This window comes from Mauremys mutica, chromosome 1 (assembly GCF_020497125.1).
Source record: "Mauremys mutica isolate MM-2020 ecotype Southern chromosome 1, ASM2049712v1, whole genome shotgun sequence".
Taxonomy (NCBI): domain Eukaryota; kingdom Metazoa; phylum Chordata; order Testudines; family Geoemydidae; genus Mauremys; species Mauremys mutica.
In genome coordinates, this window is record NC_059072.1 from 348,807,842 (window position 1) to 348,831,453 (window position 23,612).

The 23,612-nt window shown below is 43.9% G+C and overlaps 1 protein-coding gene across 2 annotated transcripts in view; it reads left to right on the forward strand.

The window, feature by feature from the left end:
• The first annotated feature begins 11,317 nt into the window (after positions 1–11,317).
• Positions 11,318–23,612, forward strand: part of PAK1 (p21 (RAC1) activated kinase 1) — a 117,460-nt gene continuing 105,165 nt past the window's right edge. The window contains exon 1 of one of the 2 annotated variants that reach the window (XM_045021212.1): positions 11,318–11,451. The gene's annotated coding sequence lies outside the window, so the exon portion shown is untranslated. The remainder of the gene's footprint in view (positions 11,452–23,612) is intronic. The other variant, XM_045021232.1, reaches the window with a different exon arrangement.

Below are 23,612 nucleotides of genomic sequence, written 5' to 3' on the forward strand. Positions count from 1 at the left end.
GTAGGACATTATACTCTGCAGCAGTCTACCAAGTTATATTTGCTGAAAATGTGACTCTTGCAAAGATGTTAGCAAGAGAGGGTGCAATCTACAGGTCTGAGCACAGGACTGGGAGACAGGAGCCTCTGAGTTCAAATTCCCGTGTTGCCACTGTTTTGTTGTGTGACTTAACCTCTTACCTCATTTTCCCCAGCTGTAAAATGAGGGTAACAATACTTACTCACAGGATGCTTTAAGGATTAATTAGTGAATGTTTGTAAAGTGAATTATGGGCAAGAATTGGATGTCTCAATATATCCCAGAAAAGAGGGAAACAAGAAGACAACCAGCCCTGGCACTTATATGAGAAAGCCATAAATTCTGGATTGCAGAACACATGGCCCAACCAACATCAGAGCCAGCAGAGAGATTATCATTAGTGTCAGAATAAGTACTTCTGGAATTTGTACTGAAAAGAAGGCCTAGGTTGAAGAGACTCAACAACTAGTACAACATACCACACAAATGACTCCAGAAGCAACCTTGGAATGATCTTGAACAGTGTATTCACCAGATTTCAGAGCAGCTTCACCCCAAAATCCCAGAAGATCTAAAAGGTAATATACTAGATTTGAGAGAAGTCCGGAGCAGGAGTCCAGCCTGTGACATCATTTTATCTTGTGGACCTTGCAAGTACATAACAGGAAGTAGTCTATAGACAGACATGGAGACAGACTGAGTTTAGGGGTTCTCTAGTTGACGCTGAATCCAGTTTCATCCGTCAGGTTTATGAAATAGTTAAATAAAAGTGTTTCTCTAACATCTGAGATGTCCTGCTTCCCCAAGAATATTACACTGCTTATCAGCAGTTCCAAGAGAGCTGAGGGGAAGTACATCATATTAAAGGAAAGCTCTAGCATCAAGTCTAAAACAATTTGCATCTCCAAAGTGGTTTTGAACCCAATGTGGCCTGTTCTGTAACAATCAATCTAGAACTGATATAATTATTTGCATACCACTGTCTTCTGCTAGATTGCAATAGATCTGTTTAGTATCAAGGGGTAGCCATGTTAGTCTGTATCCACAAAAACAACAAGGAGTCCGGTGGCACCTTAAAGACTAACAGATTTATTTGGACATAAGCTTTTGTGGGTAAAAAAAAATCACTTCTTCAGATGCATGGAGTCTTTCACTCCATGCATCTGAAGAAGTGGGTTTTTTACCCACGAAAGCTTATGCCCAAATAAATCTGTTAGTCTTTAAAGTGCCACCGGACTCCTTGTTGTTTTAGTAGAGCTGTTTGTTTATTACATTTCTCTCTGCTGTATAAACTATTGAAGTTGCTACTTTATCAGCCACAGATGAGGACCCACACTTCCTTTTTTGTCTCTTTTTTTTTTTTTTTAAGGAGACAAGGGTATTGAATTTGGATCTTCTTGCAGTTAATGACATCATATGGAGCAGCTATAAACAGAGTGTTACTATAGAAGAGCTGTACATGCATTTGATGGATGAATTTTATTGCAGTGATATAAAAGAACAGGCTTCATGAAACAGATGTAATCTTCAATTATCAGCAATAATCTTTTTTATTATTATTTATACTGAGATCCACCCAAAAAGTGTTTGGTGGGTTCAAATATATAGGAAAGTGACATCATGATTTTATATTTTTACAGCTTACTTAAACTGCATAATATATGTGAAACATTCACACAACACTCACAAAGAATGGGTGTCTGTCAATGCTTTTCACTGCCTGGTTGCCACTCATATAATGCAGCAGGACAGAATCACAAAGGCATGGAAAAGGCATTTGATCATCCAGTCAATTTCTTTGCCCGAGCAGGATTGTTCCCTACATTTTATTTTCCAAGGCTTTGTTCAGTCCAGTTCTAAATGACTCAAGCTACAGATTGGTTCATGTGGTGACATTTTGGCAGGGTATGAAATAAAATCTGGCAGAGATGCAATGACTAAAGGCCTGATCCTGTCCACACTGAAATTAGTGGCAAAACTCGCATTGACTTCAACTGGAGCAGGATTGAATAGGCACATAAGTAAGGCAAAAGAGGAAAAAAACTAATTCTATTATGCTGTTATAGTCTCTTTCACTCTCTCCCCTATATTTACAATATCCCTCCTCACAGGCAAGATTTTCCACATACAAATGAGCTTCTTTGTTAGTGCTCAACGGATAAAATAGCCCTGGATTAACAGTCTCTCCTGATGTCTCACTCAGGCTGGCTGTTGCAGTGCTTAGCTCTCTTTACAATGATAATGGGAATGGGAACTCTCCATACTTTAAGAAATCAATAAAGAGAGGAAAAGCTGATTGATTTTTTTCTAATTTTCTTTAACTAGAAGAAAGCCTATTAAACGTGGCCAGTCTATAATGAAAGACAGGTTTACTGTGGTTCAGTGTACAAACTTCACCCTTCACGACTTTCACTCCAAGTTGACTCTTCCTTTGTAATTCTATGGCTGCCACGTCTTCTACTCATATGTATTGGGCAAATTATTCTATCATTTACACCTATGTAAATCTGGATTAAATGTCAATTTAAATGGCATGAAACTGGATGATTTATCTGTGAGCAGGATTTGGCCTATTAAGCACTGATTACCTGTTAATCAGCCTCCACTATATTCCGTCAAAGGCTGAAAGAAAAGAATTAACCAAATTACTGGACTAAAAAATGGACAGAATAAATTGATTAGAAAATGATTCATGGACATGACAACAGCTTCTAGATGTATTTTATAAAACCATACTGGGGTGGTGGTGAATATTGGCCTTATAGGCCAAATTCTGGCCCGGTAAGAAAAGCCTAAATCAAACAGCTTTGCCTATTGGAAATTGAGAGTTGCTGCTTGGAGCAGTCCATTATTTAGATTTTGCAGAACCTTGGTCTCTGGGTCCCATTTTATCTGAATTCTCTACATTGGGGAGAAAGGATCAGAAAAATAATTCTGATTTTGATGCTAGTCTCCTTCCAGCATCCAGAAAAGTATCTGAAAGATGTCTGAGAAAGATTTACCAAATAAAATAATAGGACAAGGTTATTTGCTCATAGGGACAATGGGGTAAGAGACAATACTCCCCCCCAATTCTGAAATTTCCATTAAAAATGTAGTTAAATGTGAAAAGAGGCATTTGAAACACAAATAGTGAAATGTACTATTATTACAGTTGCTGCCACTGACAGCATATTATGCGCTGTACGTATTCTGTGGCTTTTGCAGGTATGAATGTTACACACAGGTGGACTCGCGGGTGAGATCTTTGCACACCATTGCCATCCTGCTGATTCTACAGTATGTCTTACCTTCCCCAATATTATCTTGTCATTAACAAACGTTTTTCTATAGCCATCCAAAGGCTCAATGCATTGGGGAGCATGGGAGAGTTGTCTCTCCTTCTCCTCCCCACAACTTTTTCTCCCCCTCAGTGATATCCCCTTCCAACTGCCTCTTGGTACCTATTCCTGTTCCCTGGCTGCCTGTAATGCTGCCATGATGTATGTATTTTGCTATGCTCAGCTGCCATCATGATTTCCAGCCAAAACAGGGTTGGGGGCATTCTTGGATGATGGAGTCGTTCTTAGGCAATGTGTGGAATGAGGCAAGGATAGGTGTGGAAGTTGGCAAGGAGGGGAGTTCCTGGGATATTGTGTGAAAAGGGGCAGATATGGAGGTGGGGGGAGGAGTGAGGAGGAGCATTTGAAATGGTGATCTTGGCTGGGGAGAGGATAGAGAAAGGTGGATTTTAGCGGGGCAGAATCACGACTTCAGAGACACAGAGGCACAGATGAGATTAATGGGGCTGGGAGACTGAAGGGAAAAATTTTGACTGTAATTTTTGTAACATGCCCTATGTGCACTCATTAGTTGAATTATGTGTTCAGTTAAAGACATAAATAGCATCATTAAAATTAAGGATAAAACTCTGGGTTTTTTGCATATCACTGCCTCCATTGATATTTGAGTGCAGGTCGATCTGCCATGCCAATCACTCATCGCCATAGAGCCTTACAAATTGTAGGATTAAAATGTAAAGGGCCAGATCCTCAGCTGGTGTAAATCAGCATCACTCCATTGGCTGATCCAGTGTATTCAAATCCCACTTTAAAAATTCAAATGTATTTTAATTTATTTTCCACCTCAGGTTAACTATGAATATTCATAACTTTTTCAAGAAGCAAAAAAACTTCGGATGACTAATAAACATCACAGATTCTATGCTAAAAATTTGGAGCAACGCAGCTCAGCAGAAACTGAGACTGTACAGCCAACAAAAGCACCAACCTTCAGCTCCGAATGAGCAGCATGCCTGGGTATGGTGATATATGTGATCAGACTCACCTACTAGTTGATGAATCAAAGGATGACGTCATTGCTAACCTATGGACCCCATTTGCATTTTATGGCTTCCAGAGTTGCACAGTAAGTCCAAGATCATGTAATTGTTTATGGCTTACCCAGTATTTACCGTATTCCTCCGTCACAGGAAATCTTTGCTGGTATTGGAATATTTTCCGGACAAAATTATCTGGGGAGTAGAAAGTGCATTAATTGCCAGAAGTTTCACCAAATACCAGGTCTTCAATGAAGCAGTGGGAGATCATGTAAAATCTGAATGGCATGAAGATTTCTATGAGCAGCCAACTTCTTGGATATCCTGAGCAAGAAGAAAGGAACCTTTAAGGATCAACTGAAGACTCTCAGAAGCTTATCAAGCAAGACTGTACCTGATTGTTTGTACCATCCTGCTTTGTGCCACGCAAGTCATTATTCTCCATGATAAGTCTAGCAATGTGGGGATGAAAGTATTAGGCAGCATTTGGAAACTTCTACAATACAACCCAGAAATGAACTGATTGAAATATGTGGTTGAATTCTGAGAAATGATATTGTAGGGGCAGGGAACACTGTACACATGAGGAGGGTTTTCAATTTTAATTGATGAAACTGCACACATGGCTGGGATTGGGAGTGAGCTTTGTTGAACCGAAGTGTGGAAATGCCTGTATTCAAGAGGCATGCTTGGGGTTTGTCCCAATATTTGAACTGAGTGTATAAGCCATAGTTAATACAATTTTAGCAAGTGCTTCTGAGTTTGGGCTTGAGCTCTTCAAAGCAGTTGGCCTAGGTTATGATGGTTGCTCTGGGATGATAGAAAAAGAGTTAGATCTTATAGTTAGGTGGAAATCCCCGGTCCCATGGATTCGGCGGCAGCCTGCGGGAGGTCTGCTGAAGCCACGGGACCAGCGGATCCCGAAGGCAGCCTGCCTGCCGCCCTCGCAGCGACTGGCAGAGCGCCCCCCATGGCTTGCCGCCCCAGGCACGCGCTTGGCGTGCTGGTGCCTGGAGCCACCCCTGGTTACGCCAGTGTAATACCATTTTTATCTCAGTGTAAGTGAGAGGAGAATTAGTCCCACAGTTCTTTATTAGTCTATCCCTTCAGTCCTTTAATTACCTTGTTTCTCTTTTCTGAACTCCCTCTAATCAGTGTACACCTTTCTGGTAAGGAGGTAACCAGAACTATCCCAAGGGTTGTCTCACTGGAGTTGTACAGAGAGGGACTATTACCTATATATTCTCTATCATGCTTTTGTATATGTAGCTAGTGTGAAAGTAGAATGAATTATATTGTAAAAATAGAAAGGATTAAAGAAATGCTGTACGTACCTTTAAGCAGAAGTGAGGAATGTTAAAATACAGATGTCAGGAAAAGAAACATTAAGGCATAAACAATGAGTCCACTTAAGCTAATGGTGAAACATTAACTAGAGATTGGTAAAAGTTAGTAAGGAAATTAACTATGTATGTCTAGCCTCTGGAGAAATTGTCAGTTCTGCTCCCTTTGTTATCTTGTCAAGTTTGCGCCCTTTTATCTGTATAAAATAAAGTAGTGTGGGTCTTGCATGGTGCTCACATTATCTGGATGTTATTAGCAGAGCTCTGTGCTAATAAACAGAGTGGTTTAACAAATTGTGAGTCCTGAGTCTGACTTTGACACTAGGAATACATTGAACATCTTGCATCACAAATTCACATCTAGGGCTTGATTCTCTACTGCCTTGCACCTTAAGTTGTCATTTACATCTGGGCAAGATGGTTTTAAAATGTTACCATTCTGATTTGGCAGTGTTTTACACCCACTTTGCATGGGTATGAAAATGATTACACAAGAAGGAAGCCACTGGTGAATCAGGCCCCGAGGCTCTGATTCCAACACAACCTACACATAATTGTGCACTGGTATAGCTACATTACTTTCAATGGAGTTACTTTTCATTTATAATGCTTTAAGTGAGAGAAGAATCAGAGCTATAACTTGCTGTTCACTATCACCCAGTGTTATGTCTTCTTAGTGAGCTTTTCGGGACAGGTATTGTGTCTTCATATATATGTGAAATGTGGGGCTTGTCTACACAGAGTTTTTGTACCATGTTAACTATATTGTTTTAAAATCAAATATAGTTAAAGCAATACAAACCCCTAGTAGGGATGCAGCTATTCCCCTAAACTTGACTGAAGAGTGAGGCCATGTCTACAATACTATACTGACATAGTGCCGTAGCTATTTGTCCATCGGTGTAGGAACACCACCTTCCAGAGAGACAGTAGTTAGGTTGATGGAAGCTAGACATAGACCAGGTTAAGGTTCAGACACTTTGTAATTAGTTTTGTGTTCTTCACACGTGGTAGTTCCGTAGGACATTTATAAACTCTGGTCTATTGCTCATAGTATGAGACCAATAGGGTTACAGTTGCCAATGTAGACTAGGATAAATAATGGCTGTTCTCGCCCAAAGAAAGACCACTAGAGACTGATTATTTGGAGGAGGAAAATGGGTGTTAGCTAACATGTTTTAATTAACAAATTTTTAAACTCTACTTAGCACCTAGTGTAGATAAAAGTTTAACAGTTTTAAAGATGTCTAAGGGTATGTCTACACTGGAAACTTCAAAGTGCTGCTGCAGGACCACTCCCACGGCAGCGCTTTGAAGTGTGAGTGTGGTCGCGCACAAGTGCTGGGAGAGAGCTTTCCCAGCTCTCCTGGTAGTCCACCTCCACGAGGGGATTAGCTCTGAGCACTGGGAGCCTGTCTACACTAGCGCTTTAAAGCGCTCAGACTTGCTGCGTTCAGGGGGGTGATTTTTCGAACCCCTGAGCCAGCAAGTTAGAGCGCTATAAAATGTAAGTGTAGACAAGCCCTTAGATGGTTACGATGAGCCCTAGACTCTCCCTTAGAGCTGACCACAACCATCTAACATGTTTTGGAAGGTTGCAAGTGATGTTTAAAATCCTGCTAGCTGCTACCTACTTTCCTAGTCTAGGTAGGGCCTCAGGCTGCGGGCCAACACTTTTTGCTGTTAGTCTAAAAAAGAGGAAATGTAGGTTCTCAAGTGATTACTCAAAAATCAATTGATTAACAGAGTTGGTCTTTGAGGTTGGGGCCTGGTGCTCAGTTCCTGCCCACAGAACACAAGGGACCTTTTTGAGGTAACTGAGGAAAATAACTTCTTTTTGGAATGAAGCCATATGAATTCATTCTCAGTACCAAGGAAAATCACAGTCCTTTCCCAAGGACTCTCAGTGCATCTGCTCTGCCTATTAAGTTCAGAACACAAATAAAAAAAACCCATTGTTTGGCTTTCAATCAGTCACCTCTCACGCAAGACTTATCTTTTACGATGAGAGGTCCATTTGCCACTGCCACTTTGTGGACAGACATCCCTGAACATCTCTTCCTGTCTTTGGTCATGGAGCAGGTCTTAGATGCCCAACAATAGGTTGGGATGAAGGACTGATAGAGTTTGTCTTGGATTCAGGAAACGGGGTACCCAGTGGTGGAGCTAATAAAGGGACAAGAATGGCGACTGCCCCCCACCCTGCCCGCAGCAGCCTTCAGGTGTATGTGTGGTCCTTTTTCAAGCATTTTGTGCAGTTGACAAAAGGAGGTGTAAAATTTTCACACAGGGATGGAGAGCAAGGGGGAACGGCTGCTTCTAGGTGAGTATGGGGCAGGCTCACCAGCCTACCACCAACGACCTATTGACCCCTGCTTGCAAAACCTCGCTCTGCCACTAGGAGTACCATCATCACAAAGAACCCCTTTGGGGTACCAAATTATGGCACCATCTGTCCTAATCTCCTATTAATAATGGAGCAGAAATATGCTCTATTCCTTTGGGGACACTTGGGAATGGTCTCTTAAAGGCGCCGCGGTCTGCAAAGGTGGGAAAAGACTTGGTGCCCCCTTTTTGCTTCCTTAGCTCTAATCTACAAACAGAAATTGCACAGATTTAACTAAATTGGTTTCTAAATTAATTTAAGGCTTGGTTTTTTACACACAGGTTGTTTTTTACCATTGTAACTGTATTGTTTTAGTAAGAGACATAGATCATATCTACACTACAGCTGCTCTGCTATGGACCGGAAGGGATTTTTCTGTTGCTGTAGGTAATCCAAATCTCCAAGCGGCGGTCACTAGGCCAACAGAAGAATTCTTCTTTCTGCCTCACTGCATCTACACCAGGGGTTAGGTCAGCATAGCTATGAAAATATTCACACTCCTGAGCGCCATAGCTGTGTCAACCAAACCTAGCCTAACTGTGTCAACTAGTTAAAGCAATATAACCCCTAGCTGAGATGGAGTTATTTTCCTAAACTATATGGTAGAAGCGCCTTTATATGGTATAACTCAGGATTTCTCAAACTTCATTGCATCGTGATCTACTTCTAACAACAAAAATCACTACATGACCCCAGGAAAGGGGACTGAAGCCTAAGCCCGGCCAAACCCAAAGTCTGAGTCCTGCTTGTTTTGGGGGTGGGGTGGGGGGGGGGGAGACAGGGACCCAAAGCCGAAGCTTGAGGGCTTCAGCCTTGGGCAGGGGGCTGTAACCTGAGCCCTCAAGTTTTGCTTCAGCCCTGGGTGGTGGGGTTCTGACTTCGGCTTCAGTCCCGGGCCCCAGCAAGTCTAATGCCAGCCCTGGCGACCCCATTAAAACACAGTCGCGACCCACTTTGGGGTCCCGACCCACAGTTTGAGAACTGCTGGTGTAACTACATCCAGTCTGGGGGGGATGAGTAAAGTGATACAAAAACTATCTGTAGACCAGGTCTAGTTTAACTTGTGCAACCCCCTTGTGTGGACACATTTAAATTGGTTTAGGAGTGGTTCGTGTTGAATTAGTTTAATTTGGTACGTATATTGTCCCACTAGGAGCGGGGTGCTTCAGTGTGGTCAGGACTGATCATCTGCTTCAGGTCCTCCACTATAGGAGTGAGGAGTAATCAAGGGAACTATGTGTTCTGATTCATCACTGAATTAGGGTGCAGGCACTAACAATATTTACAGGGTGACGTTCCATACTATCCCCCTTGCAATGGGTCATTCCCCACCCATTCCCCTTTTCTGGGGACTGTGAAATGCTCTGACTACTCCCTGCCATTTCAGTCTTTCAGGTCCTGGGTGTAAAATGCCACATCCATTCCTTACCAGTCACTGCCCACACAGCTGGATGTGGAGAGTTGATGTTACCTCTCTGTGCTGGAAGTGAAGGGGGATCATTGTTCCTTGTCTAGCTCTGGTTGCAAGTATGTGTGTGAGGGGGTGACAACAATGGTGTTACCACACCAGTCTATCAACCCTGCAAGTGATGGATGCAGCCAGACCTGCCGTGAAGAAGGGAATCCTGGGCAGCAGCTCATACAGGGAGAACAGAAAAGCTTTGGAAGAAATCAGCTTGTGTCACAAATTTTGATAAAATCAATAATTTGAATAAAAATTTGCCAGGACTTGGTTTCAAATTTTTTTTTTTAATTACCAGGACTCATCTATATTTCCCCTCGAAGTATCTGTATTTTCCTCTCAGGTATAAGAAGTTATTCTACCCAGCACAGGACTAGAAGCCAAGAAATCTTGAGTTCTTATCTCAGCTCTGACATTTACCTCTGTGGCTTTGGGCAAGGCAGTTAGGGTGTGTCTACACTGAGCTTTTTTTGTCAGATCTCTCACTGTTGCAATACATCATGCAGCTCCACTGATGCTAGTGACAGTGGGATTCCTAGCATGGGCCTGCTGTTGCTCTCTCTACCACCATGACAACAGATAGCCAGCTGGTGTTTTAAGACCACTGCTTATCATGCTAAACAGTGTTGTGTGTTGTTTTTTGTTCCCCTTGTCTGTCCTATCCACCACTTGTCTCTTATCTCTTACTTGGGGCTTGTTCACATGAGAACGTTGCACCGGTTTAACTAAAGCTGTGATTTTAAACTTGTGCAAAAGGCAATGGAGATGCTTTTATTTTGGTTTAAACTTTTGGTTATGTGTTTGTACATTGCTGAGCACAATGGAGCCCTGGCCCTACCGCAACACAAATAAAAGGATGAGTGGGGTCATATCTTTCATTGGACCAACTTCTGTTGGTGAAAGAGACAAGCTTTTGATCTTACACAGAGCCCCTAGTGGTAGTGAAACCATGGGAGATTTTATGCTCTCAGAGATCCCTTTCTAGCCCTAATACCATCAGAGGTTTTGCACAGGTAGGTGTAACTGATCTAGTAAACAATTCAGCTGATGATGCACAAGAAAGAACAGTACCCAGCTGGCTCGCTGAGTCTCTTATGTGGCTCTGTGGGAGTAGCAGGAGTAAAACAAAAGGAGGAGGCATTTTTCTAGTGAAGTAGCAAAGGTGACTCTGAACAGACCTAGGGAGCAGGTTTCCTAACTAAGGTGTGGTTATATAATTTCCGGAGCAGAACAAATGTCTCCTGTTTCCCACACTATAAAAGGGGGATGGGAGGTAATTCTTTCCATATTTACCTCCACGTGCCTATGGCCGGGTGGGGAGATCGATTAGTTAATGTCTGTAAAGGGCTCTGAGGCTGAAACATGCTGATTCTCCTAAAACTCTCCCGAGCACATGGTGGGCCGGTGGCTTGGCAAACTACGGCAGATGCTGCCACGCAGGGAGTTGGGCTGGGGGGGGGGGGGGAGATATGCCTGGGCTCGTGCTGCCGGCTCGCAGCCCCCTAATCCCAGCCGCCTCTACCTCATTCCCACATGACATCACCCCGCCAGCCTGCCGTTCGCTTCGCACTCACACGTCCCTCTCCCACTCCTCCCCTGCCCATCCCCATCAACCCGCCTGGCGGGGGGGGGAGGGGAGAGGGGCTTTGCCGGAGGCCCGCAGCGGCCAATGGGAGAGCCGCCCAGCGGAGGGCGGGGCAGAGCCGAGGGGAGCGGGGCCGGCGGCCGCCGCCGGGGCTAGGTAGTGCTGACAATAGGGGCGGCAGGAGCGGCGTGCAGCAGCAGCAGCAGCAGGAGGAGGAGCGCGGGGCGGGCGCGCCTGCTGGCTGCCTGGCTCCGAGAGAGCCGCGCCGCGGGGAGAAGGAGGAAGCGAAAGCAGCAGCCGGGCGAGAGCCAGGGGAGGGAACCGCTCTGCCGCGCCCCGGTGAGTCCCGGGGGTGCAGGGCGCCTCCTGCCCGGCGCGCTTGCGGGGCACCTCGCGTCCCCCGGGGTTCCCCGGGCCGGGGGCGTTGGGAGAGCGACTCTCCCTCGTTCCCACGCCGCTCTCCGGAGTCCCCGGGGCGGACAAGTTTCCAGCCAGGGCGCAGCGCAGGCGGAGTTCCCCCTTCAAGTTTCCCTGGCTGGGCGGGTGGGTGACTCTGGCGAGCCGGGCTCCGGGCTAAGCCGCATGGCTGGGGTTGGGGAGACCCGTTCAGCCAAGGGAGAGGGGCCGGCGGCTTCTCCTGCACATGCCGCTCATTCATTTAACAAAGGGAGCTGCCTTCGTTCCTAGTCCCCCTGAACTTGCGGCAGCGTGAGCCGAAGGGATTGTGTGTGTGTGTGTGTGTGTGTGTGTGTGTGTGTGTGTGTATTGGGGGGGGGGGTTGGGTTCTAAACTGCAGCTGCAGCTTTTCCTGGCTCCGTTGGGGTTCATTGACTGGAGAGAACTGGGGGTGGGGGGTTCCCCCCTTTGCTTTCTCATAGCTAGTGGTAAAGAGACCTGGGCACGGGCGCTTGGATTGTGTGGTAAGGGGGAGACCCGAAGAGGCAGTTGCGGGGTTCAGCATTGGGCTTTTTGTCCCGTGAACTGAAACAACGGGGGTGCCCGGGGCTGGCAGACGCTTCCGCGCTGAATTGATGGGGCAGAGAAAATAGCGAGCGTGTCACGAGTCCGAGCGCCGTTCTGGCTTTTGAGGCGGTGAGCGAGCTGAGAGCTGTGGGGAGGGGGGGTTGTGTGGGGTTTGGGGGTGAATACAGAGAATTGGGGACCCGGAATCCTGAGGAGGGGGTTGCACGTCCAGCGAGCGAGTTGTATGTCTAGTGACACAAGTAGGATGGGGGTTTGGGGAATGGAGATCCCCCCCCACAACCCCCGGCTTTGTGTGCCCAGTGAACAGAGCTAATAGGTGGTGGGGGCAGGAGGTTGGTATAGCTTCTTGCAGCGAGTGTTGGGGGGTGTTGGGTGAAAATGCAGAGTGCAGCTCTTCTGGGGTTTTATTTTTGGTGCTTGGAGAGAACTCGGGCAGCAGAACTGAACTTTTTGAATGTGATGAGCAGAGAATTCAGGGAGCGTGGGGGTGTGTCAGTGGGTGGCTTTCTTCAAGGCTGTCCCTGGGGAGCAGCCGCAGGAGGGTGCCGCTGGAGGAATGACTTTATCTCGTTCTGCAACTCTGAAATTGCTGCCATGTGAAATTGCCCAGATTCAGAAAGCCTCATATTCCTACGTGATGTCCACTGTGATTCTGGCTACTTTCCTCTTCCAGAGGCTTTAACAATCACAGCGCTATGTGAGCTGTCTGGATGTCACAGAACATTTGTTCACACTGGCAATTACTCAGTCCTTATTCATTCCCAACCTCCAGTCAGAGTTTCTCCTGGGAAGAAAGATGAAGCCTTTTATTCAGTTTCTATTCAGGATTTGGCTCGATATTTGGGAAACATCATCTGCACTAAACTGTGCAAATTATGTTTAGATGCTATGATTATTATGTACATTTTAATATGTGGTAATAATTGTGAGAACTGCATTGTTAAGCTGTTTAGTCTTAGCCAAGTTTTAAAAGCAAAAGAACTGTGGGTGTTGTGAGTAGGCAGGATTTCTTAGAGAGAGGTATGCTTCTAAAAGATTTTTTTCAGCAAGTCAAGGAACAGAAGGAAGAAAGTCTGTTCTTTCCATTGGGAATTGGAGAGTAATCCCAATACAGTACTTAACCTCTGAGTACAGTAATTGCATTTGCCCCCCCCCCCCCCCACTATTTTAGGAGCTGCTTGATGAGTTACGCCTTATCCTACAAGGTCCTGAGTGCCCTCAATCTTCAGGGACTTCAGGAGGAGTTGAGGCTGCTTGTCACTTGTCAGGCTCAGGCAGGTCTACATTAGAAGTGCTACATTGATGCAGCTGTGCTGTTGTATGTTCTATGACACGCTTTGGTCACTGTAGCTTGCATTGCTCTGTGTGTGTGTGTGTGTGTGTCTTTTTCACTCCCCTGAGCGATGTAGGTTAGACCGCCTTACGCGGTAGTGTGGACCTGCCCTCAGAAAGAGGCTTTGGTGCAATCGTTATAGGTGTCCACTGAGCAGTTGAGGTTCCTTTATGCCTCCCACCCCCTCTTAATGCAGATTGCTTCTACAAGCAGGCGTAATCTGTATAGAGAGAGGACAGCCAGAGTACAGGAAGATGTTAATGCTGCTATTCCAGTATTTGTTTGATTTATTTGAAGATTGATTACGGTACTTTTTCTTTTGTACCTTGAGCCAGAATTTGGCCTTGTATGCATACAACACTACAGAAATGCTGAAAGTGATGGGTGGAGGGTGACAGCCGGGTGGATAGTTGTCATACCTGAACTCTGCAGGGAGACTAGATTTTTTTTTTTCCAAATGTGATGCTAAAGCTACTAAGGTACCCCTCCTATATGTGGTATTGAAATAAGTTAAACCTGAGGAAGAAACCACTCTTGTAGAATAAGAACATTAGTGCACTGACCATCTGCTCAGTGACTGTTATGGGTGAGACCAGGTTGATGAGATGCATCCTTTATTGGACAAACTTCTGTTGGTGAGAGAGAGAAGCTTTGGAGCTTACATGGAGCTGCTTTTCAGGTCTTCTTCCCAGATGAGGAAGAACTGTGTGTGTGGGGAAAATATAAATGGAAAGATTTGAATTTTCTAATACCTCAAAGATGTCAAGCCTGGTTTCTCCTCCCCTCCCTCCCAATAATTAGTTAACTTATATTCATCGTTTGTAATTTTCTTTGTATCAGTTTGCTTGCAACAGTTTTAAATTCAGTGCTAACCCTCTCACCAAATAGGTCAGAACTCCAAACATCTATCTACCTCACTATTACTAGCTATTTGGGGTTTATTTTTGTTGTTGATGATTTTTCTGATCAGAAAAATCGTTATGTCAGATACTGTGGTGTTTGCATGGAGGAAATCACTGGTCCTATGTTTTGCTCTCTCTCTAGACACTTATATGGCATTCATAAGTGTAGTATCTGAGGGCTAGTCTACACTTACTGCCGGGTCGACGCGGTGAGTTCGACTTCTAATCTAGACGCGATAGTTTGAACTCCCCGCGCGCTCCCGTCGACTCCGGAACTCCACCACTGCAAACGGCGGTGGCGGAGTCGACCTTGGAGCCGCGGACTTCGACCCCACGGCGTCTGGACGGGTAAGTAGTTCGAACTAGGGTACTTCGAGTTCAGCTACGCTATTCACGTAGCTGAACTTCCGTACCCTCGTTTGACCCCCGCCCTTAGTGTAGACCTGCCCTTAGAGCCTGCCCTTCTACTCTCATCAAAGCCAATTGCAATATTCCTATTGACTTGAGAGGGAGCAGGCCTGAGTTCTAAATCCTGTTTACGGAGACATGCTTTCTGATTTTCCCCTTTTTGGTGCAGCTGTCCTGCAAGGCTTTTCTTTTGAAAGGGTAACTTTTAAAAAATCACCAGTGCAAAGTCTGAGGGTGGGATCCCTGCCTCAAAGAGCGTATAGTCTAAACAGACAGCGTACATGAAGCCCAGGGGAAGGGGAAGCAACAGCAAGCCCAGTGACAAAGTGCTCTGTTCACATAGGAATTGCAAGTTCCTTTATCTAATGCTTATTTGGGATGGGGAGAGGTAGGGTTTAGAGGCCTTTTGAGTTCAGGTGTGTTTTCAGGAGGGTGTGACGGGATCCCTGGGGTGCAACCTGGAACTGGGGTACTGCTGAGCCCTTGGACCCACCAGCCTGCACTCCCTCTCACTGTTGTCTGGCAGGTACTGCACTTACACAGGCAGGGACACACCCAACCTAGTTACATGAATGCTTCTCTCAGCCACTCATGAACCAACAATAGAGAGGCTCCAGCCAATTCCCTCCAGGTCCTCAGCCTTACACCTTCTTGCCCTGGTCAGAAACCTGACCAGTGTAAGATTATTACCCAGTCTGTCCCTCCCTCAATGTGGAGAGGACATGCACTAGCCTTTGTAACTGAGCTGAGATTTCCCAAGCACTTCAAGCCATTTTGAAGTTTTAAGTAAAGGTTTAAGTAAAGTATAAAACAGATTTATTAGCTACAGAAAGATAGATTTTAAGTGGTTATAAGTGGTCCATAAAACATCAGAGAAAGTTACCAAAGAAAATAAAAGATAAATGTACAATCTAAATCTTAAACCTTATTACACTAGGCAGTATTTAGATCAGCATTTTTCTCAGCCCACTGGATGTTACAGTTCTTAACACACAGGCTTCTCCTTAAGCCTGGACCAGTCTCCTCAGATCACCTTCATCTTCTCCGCATTGCTGTTGCTTCTAGCATAGGTGTGGGGGAGGAGAAAGGTAAAGGCCCTCTGTTACTGTTCCCTATTTTATATCCTTAGTCCATGTGCCTGGACGACACTTGCCCTGGTAGGCTTTGCTGAGTCACTGGGTTGAGCAATCAACCTGGTGTAGTCTTGTGCAGCTGAGTCATAGAGTTGAGCAGTCCCCATTGTGTGGTGCTTGGGCAGCCCCCATTGAATTGTAAATCCCTGGATTACAACTCCCCTGCTAATTAATGGTCATTGAACACCCTTCTGGGTGGAGGTCCTTTGTATGTCACTAGTAAATGTACAGCATATTTCAGTAACACCGTACAGCAACTTTTATAACTTTATACACGCTAATGATATACACATTTGGACAGAACAATGGGTTTCAGCAGATCATAACCTTTCATATGGTATCTTACATGGCATGCTTTGTATGAAATATGATGATGTACGAATGATGAGTGTGGGTTTACAGGGTGCCGTTTTGAAGTACAGTGTGTCACAGGGGGATTGAAGGAGAGGATGGAGGCATTGTGGAAGCATCCAGCTCAATTACAGTGCTTCAGGTCATCATTCAGACTTCAGAATGAGTATGTGACCTGGAGAACCACATGTTTGGTTTCTGTTTTTAAAGCTAAAACAGGGGCTCTTTTGACCTCTTGCATGTGATCTGGGGTGCAGGTTAAACAATAGCTTTTTCCCCAGTACAGTGTCTTTGGATGGTCTGTGCTCTTTGTACCTACTTTAGTCCACTTCAACACTGATGTATCTTCACTGAAATCACTGGTGTTACATCAGTGGAAGAGTGCCACAAAGTAGGGCTCTCAAATGATAAAATTAATCACGAGATAAAACAAATTAATCCCACTGTTGTTAATAGAATACCAATTTAAATGTATTATAAATCTTTTTGGATGTTTTTCTACATTTTCAAATATATTGGTTGTATTTTGCATTGTAAGTGAAAAGTGTAGAGTGCTCACTTTATATTATTTTTGATTACAGGTATTTGCATTGTAAAAAAGATAAACAAAAGAGAGTGCAATCTACACATCAAAGCATGAAGGGGCATATGACTGTTTAGCATATCTAGCACGTAAATACCTTGCAGTGCTGGCTACAACAGTGCCATGCAAACACCTGTTCTCACTTTCAGGTGACATTGTAAATAAGAAGCGGGCAGCATTATCTCCTGCAAATGTAAACAAACTTGTTTGTCTTAGCGATTGGTTGAATAAGAAGTAGGACTTGTAGGCTCTTGTAGGCTTTTGTTTTTGTGTACAGTTACATAAAAAATAATAATTCTACATTTGTAAATTGGACTTTCACGATAAAGGTATTGCACTACAGACAGTACTTCGATGAGGTGAACTGAAAAATACTATTGTTTATTACAGTGCAAATATTTGTAATAAAAATTAAGTGAGCACTGTATATTTTGTACTCCGTGTTGTAATTGAAATCAATATATTAGAAAATGTGGAAAACATCCAAAATATTTATAATAAATTTCAATTGGTATTCTATTAGTGTTTAACAGTGTGATAATTACAATTAATCTCAGTTTTTAATTTTTTGATAGTTAATTTGGTTTGAGTTAATCGCTTGAGTTAACTGACAGCCCTAATATGGTGAATCAGGCGCTTGATTTTATTTTATTTTATTTTTTAAGAGATTTAGCACAACACTCTTTTTCTGTCCCTAATGTTGTGTATCTTTCTTCGACACAGGAACAGGCGGATCATGTCAAAGTCTATAACAGCATAGCATGCATACTGTTTTACTCCTGCATTTGAAATTATTTATGACAGTAGCACCCAGAGACCCTCACTGACAGTTTGTGCTTGGCATTGCACATAATATATAGCGCATGCCTTGAAGAACTTATTCTCTAAACCAGAGGTGGGCAAAGTTTTTGGCCTGCAGGGCCACATTGGGGTTGCAAAACAGTATGGAGGGCCGGGTAGGGAAGGCTGTGCCTCCCCAAACAGCCCACTTCCCGCCCCCCTCAGAACTCCCGACCCATCCAACCCCCCTGCTCCTTGTCCCCTAACTGCCCCCTCCTGGGACCCCACCCCCTATCCAATACCCCTGCTCCCAGTTCCCTGACTACCCCCTATCCACTGTCCTGCCTCTAACAGGCTCCCCGGGACTCTCACTCACATCTGACCCCCCAGCCCTTTTTGGAATGTGGCCCTGTGAACATGGTCGGAGGACTCAGGAGGAAGACCTGGAGAGAAGTGGCAGTTTCCCCTTTAAAGCAGCCACCCGGTGCTCCTCCTGAGTCCTCCAGCCACATTCGCAGTGCTCCTGCTGCCCGCACCTCCCTCCTGTTCCCCTGAGGCTGTGGGTGAGCCTCCCTCCCTGCTCTCCCACAGGGGGTGCACTGGGGCTGAGCTGCCTGGCGGCGCAGTGAGGTAAGGCTGAACAGCAGGGGAGGGGCAGGGGGCTAGCCTCCCTGGCCGTGAGCTCAGGGGCTGGGCAGGACAGGTCCGCGGGCTGTACTTTGCCCACCTCTGCTCTAAACAAATGAGAGAGGATGGGAGAAAGGAAGTACTATTGTTCCAATTTTACAGATGAAGAACTGAGGTAAGTGGTTTGTCTAAGCTGTTGCAGAGCTGGGAATTGAACCTAGATCTTCTGTGTCCCAGTCGAGTGCCTTCAGCACAAGACCATCCATCATCCCTGATTGTGTTGATGAAATGTCAACTGTGCAATCACTGACTTTAAAAAACAGAAATACCAAAGGTCAGAACAAAGAGTTCCAGCTTTGGTGTGGTTATAATTCCTTCTACTGACGTGTTTTCTGTCATGGTGGCAGTGATGGACTTTGGATTATTATTATTTTTTTTTTTGAACTCTAGATTGGTAGGAGGAACAGTCTTCTTGATGCAATAAAACTAAAGTTTTATGGTTGTTAAAATACCTGATAGCTCAAATGACTCAAGCGTTTCATACCCCTATCTAGCATGACTTCTCTTTTACTTTCTGATGGATTATGGGTTATGTTTTATTCATGAAGTGGGGGATGGGAAAGAGAAATCATTTTCATTCAGATAGTGGGGCTTTCAGATAGTGGTGTTTGTTACAATGTGTTCTTTTGTTTGCATATAGAAAGCTTTGTGGCTTGTGAAATACATATGCCTCGTCAGAGCTCTTTTTTTTTAAACTGTTTATGCTAAATATGGTTCCAGATTTTAATAATTCTCATTTTATATACATGCATGTGCCCACACATGCACATACATTGCTTATTTTAAGGCCAGCAGAGATCACTATGATCATCTCTCGCCTGTGTTAGGCAGGAGGTCACACTAGAATTTTTTACCCAGTGATTTTTGCTGGAGAGGGAATTAATGTTCACTCATATAGTAGGGAAAACTATTCAGCCCAGGAAGTTGTCAATGAATTAGAGCATGTCTTAGAAATATATCCAATCTCAATTTAAAGACTTCATGTGATGTTGGATTTACCTTTTGCCTTTGTAAACTGTTTCAAGAATTTGTCTTATTTGGGGAAACCTCTATTTGGATCTGGAATTAAAAAGCTCAGGTCCAGTGGATGATGTCCTGATGATATCCCTTCATTACATTAATGAGCCTCCTGAGCTTGAACTTCCGTGACCCTTCACATTCAAAGGTAAAACTAACAGTCAGGTAACAGCTTGTCAATAAGCATATAATCTAAAGAGAATTAAAGGCAAACTGACATATTGGGGTGGGATAGCTCACTGGTTTGAGCATTGGTCTGCTAAACCCAGGGTTGTGAGTTCAGTCCTTAAGGGGGCCACTTAGGGATCTGGGGCAAAAATCAGTACTTTGTCCTGCTAGTGAAGGCAGGGGGCTGGACTCAATGACTTTTCAGGTCCCTTCCAGTTCTATGAGATAGGTATATCTCCATATGTTATCAGGCTTTGAAGTGTGATACTGATTAGTTTATTAAAATTAATAAGACACTCAATTATAAAACTCCATTACATTGTGCATCTTTTCTGGAAAGAAAGTAATGCAAATAAATATGGTGGGTGAAATGCTCATTTCCTTCAGAAACTACAGAACATATTAAATCTTGATGGAGCCTAGATTTTTCTGCTGTGTAACACGTTCTTCTTAATGGACCAGTGACACCAAGGGGGTTAACACTGGCAGCATTTACTAGCCAAGAGGCATTCAGTGAGATGGTGCCAAATATGAGTGTTCTATTACTGGACCAATGATATTGTAGTTAAAGGTCACCAGCAAAGGGGAGGTGGGGGAGAAATGGGCTTGTCTGCTTTGCTGCTTCATAAAGCACTCCTGGAAGGCTTTTATTTTATATATATATATATATAATGCTTGGAGGATTTTTTGTTTTATTTTTTTGTTGTTTTTAACACTGTAGAGTCAGGTCTTTTTTACCCTAGAAGAATCTATGGGTGACTGGAGAAATGGTAGGATTATGATATTATGGGCACTGCAGAGGAACAACCTGGTTAGAGAGGGGAAGGGATTTTTACTTGAACGTTTAAAACTTTGTCACTTCTGGTTTGGTTGATATTTAGTTAACTAAAACACTTGTGAGAGAAACTTTCTCTAAGGATTTGATAACCCTGCCTTTTCAACTAAAGTAATACAGGAACTTTTGGAAAAAATGATGTCTTTAGGCACACTTTAAAGAAGGGAGAGAAAAAAGCAGTTCTCTTCTGCTTTGGAGGGCATCTTCAACAGGGAAATGTTGCCTGTGAAGACCACTGGTCTTGCTGTTTGATGCTCTATCTTGGTCCAAGCAGTATTGGTGACCTGATGGACCTTAGTGGTTAAAAAGATTGAGTGCTGGATTTTCAACGTGAATCCCCATCTATACTAATTCCTATATTTTATGGAGTTAAGTAATACCCTTAATGTTACAGGGTTTTTTGAAGATGTGTTGAATTCCTAAACTCTGGAAGCCTGTTTCTAAAAAACAGAAATTGTCCTAGGAATAGCCAGCCTCCATCTGAAAAAAAATTGTAAGATGCAAAATGAAAATGATATATTGGATGGATCACTGTCTTGGGTGATTATCTTGTAGCGAATGACTATCACCAGTGAATAACTGTTTCCTTTCACAAATGTTCGTATGAATTTTATTGCCAGACTCCCCAGGAGACTTTAAATTATTTGTTTCACCACAGAAGTCCATTGATGCTTTCCTTACCCTATCCTGCCACCGTGCATCAATGCTGACCTCTAGGAGTAAGAAAGTAGTTTAGTTGCTCTGTTTAGGGCAGTGGTCTCCAACAGTCCAGCATCTGCCAAAATGCCGCCGAATTTCTGCAGCATTTCGGCGGTGACACCTCTCGATGACATTACTTGTCAGTGGCAAGCGGCGTCATCGAGCGGCGTCGCTGCCGAAATGCCACAGAAATTTGGCGGATGCTCGACTGCTGGCCAGGACGCGGGTGCATTTAGATGCCCCGGTGCCTGCGGGCACTGTGTTGGGGACCCCTGGTTTAGGGCTCCTGAATCCTTGTCACTGGATCACACAGGCTCCCAGATGGGAACAGTTTTTATTCTATACCGGAACTTAACTTGCAGGGGTAACCTAGATATAAATGCCGATGACACTCTGATTTCTGAGCTAAGGCAGTGGTGTTCAAACTGGGGTGTGTGAAGAAACTTTGGCCTTTTGCCCTTTTAAAAAACAAACACACAAATAACCCGTTTTACTGCAGACTGACTAGTACCCCATTGCCATCCTTACTTCTGTGCTGCTGCTGGCGGCAGCGCTGCCTACAGAGCTGGGTGGCTGGAGAGTGGCTGCTGCTGCCCAGGGTGTTCATGTTGTTTGCGGTGCAGCAGGACTATTTTTTTAATCCTGCTCCTGCCCCACCCCACAATACCCACTCCCACCTGCTCCTACATTGTTTATTGAATTTTTATCCCACTATGATGGCAGCGTGTCCTGTGGGATCCCAATGCTGCTGCAGGGGGACTTATACATTTAGTAATAAAAACAATTTTTTTCGTTCCTTCTGCCAACTTGCAAAAACTGTCCAGTTTGACATTCCACGTAGTGGGGCAGGAGCATGTGACAAATTCAGTGAATGGTAAAGGGGGCATGACTGTAAAAGTTTGTGCACCACTGACCCCTAAGGCATCCGCTCTTCCTTATGAGTACTTTTATTAGGGTCTCTATTGTGTTTCTATCTCTTGCGCTCTATAGCCTGAGTGTCATGATATTTGGTAGCTTTTCTTAGTCCTGCCTCCTGGAGGCATTCAGTTTGCTGAGTGTCTTGGCATTTGTTTAAAAAACAAAGTACGGTAAGTTTCTCGCCCTCATGACTATGGAGAAAAGCTCAGAAATTGGCCCAGATGTGAAAACCAGTAAGCAAGTACTAAGAACATAAAATTAGATTTAAAAAAAAAAAATTACTTCTGAGAACCCAGCTCATTATTTTTGTTGAATGTTTGGAGTTGGTAATACTGCCTTTATAAAATGCAGTATAATGAAGTTGCAGTAACAACACTGCTTAGTCTGCAAAAGCTCCATATATCCATTGAAATGTCCATTAGGCATCCTCGGGGAGAGCGAGAGAGAGATGTAAAACTGCTCGGCGGCAGGAAGAAGTGCTGCAGGACAATAAATGAGCATGTTGGATTGCTGTTGCATTGACCTAATAAAACCACTTAAACATTTTTATTTCTGGTTTCAATAAATTCTCAATCTACTGCACATCTTTCTAATAAAGGGGTTAATAAAAACCCGCGATTCCTTCAAATATCTGTACTTTGCTATTTTAATCCATCACTTGTATATTTCTGACTCCCTTTCTTAGCAATTTAATGAATGTCACCTCTTTGTAAAGTATTCCTCCCTGTGCCATCAATCCAGTGCCAAAAGACATTGAGAGTAGGAACATAATTGCTCCTTTAGGACCTGTCCTAATTCCCTGCTGATGTTTCCAAACAAGATTTTTAAGAGATTTTTAAGCACAACATTAAGCTGACCCTGTATCTTCATTTGTTTAAATATGTATATAGTCTGGGAGGCTGGTTTCTCCCTTAAATCTAGAAGCAGTGTACTCACATCTTCTTGTCAACTGTTGGGAATGGCCCACATCCACCTTGATTGAGTTGACCTCATTAGCACTGACCCGCCCCCACCCCCTTGGTAAGGCAACTCCCATCTTTTCATGTGTTGTATATTTATATCTGCCTACTGTATTTTCACTCCATGCATCTGATGAAGTGGGTTATAGCCTATGAAAGCTTATGCCCAAATAAATGTGTTAGTCTCTAAGGTGCCACAAGGACTCCTTGTTGTTTTTAATTAAAGCCCTGACACTAATCACTTTAAATGTAACTTGACAAGGAAAAGTGTTAGGATTGTCACTCTTTTATGTAAGCACTCTTGTACTGTCTGCTTCCTTCCCTCCAACCTTCAAGTTTGTTTTTGTGCTTGCTTTCTACATTAAATATTTGTTTTGTCTAAAGTCTTTCAGAAAAAACAAATAGAGGACAGATACATGAGTGATACTGGAGACATCACACACACACCCACCCTCTGACTCCCTTTAAGTCCAAAGCTTATAGTCCACATTTGGGATTGTCCAAGCAGTCTAAACGGCAAAACTAAAGAAGGCCACACTTGGTGTTTCTAAAGGCAAAAGAAGCATACTTGTTTTTCCACGCTGAAGAAAACATACGCCCCTCCACCCCCAACCTTTCACGCCTCCTGTATACATGTGAAAAGCCAAACATGACACAAAACCAGTTTTTGTTTCCTTTGTAGGTCACCTTTATGTAGGTTAAAAATAAATCAGCTCTGTGGTATGTAAGAACAGCAATAAGTT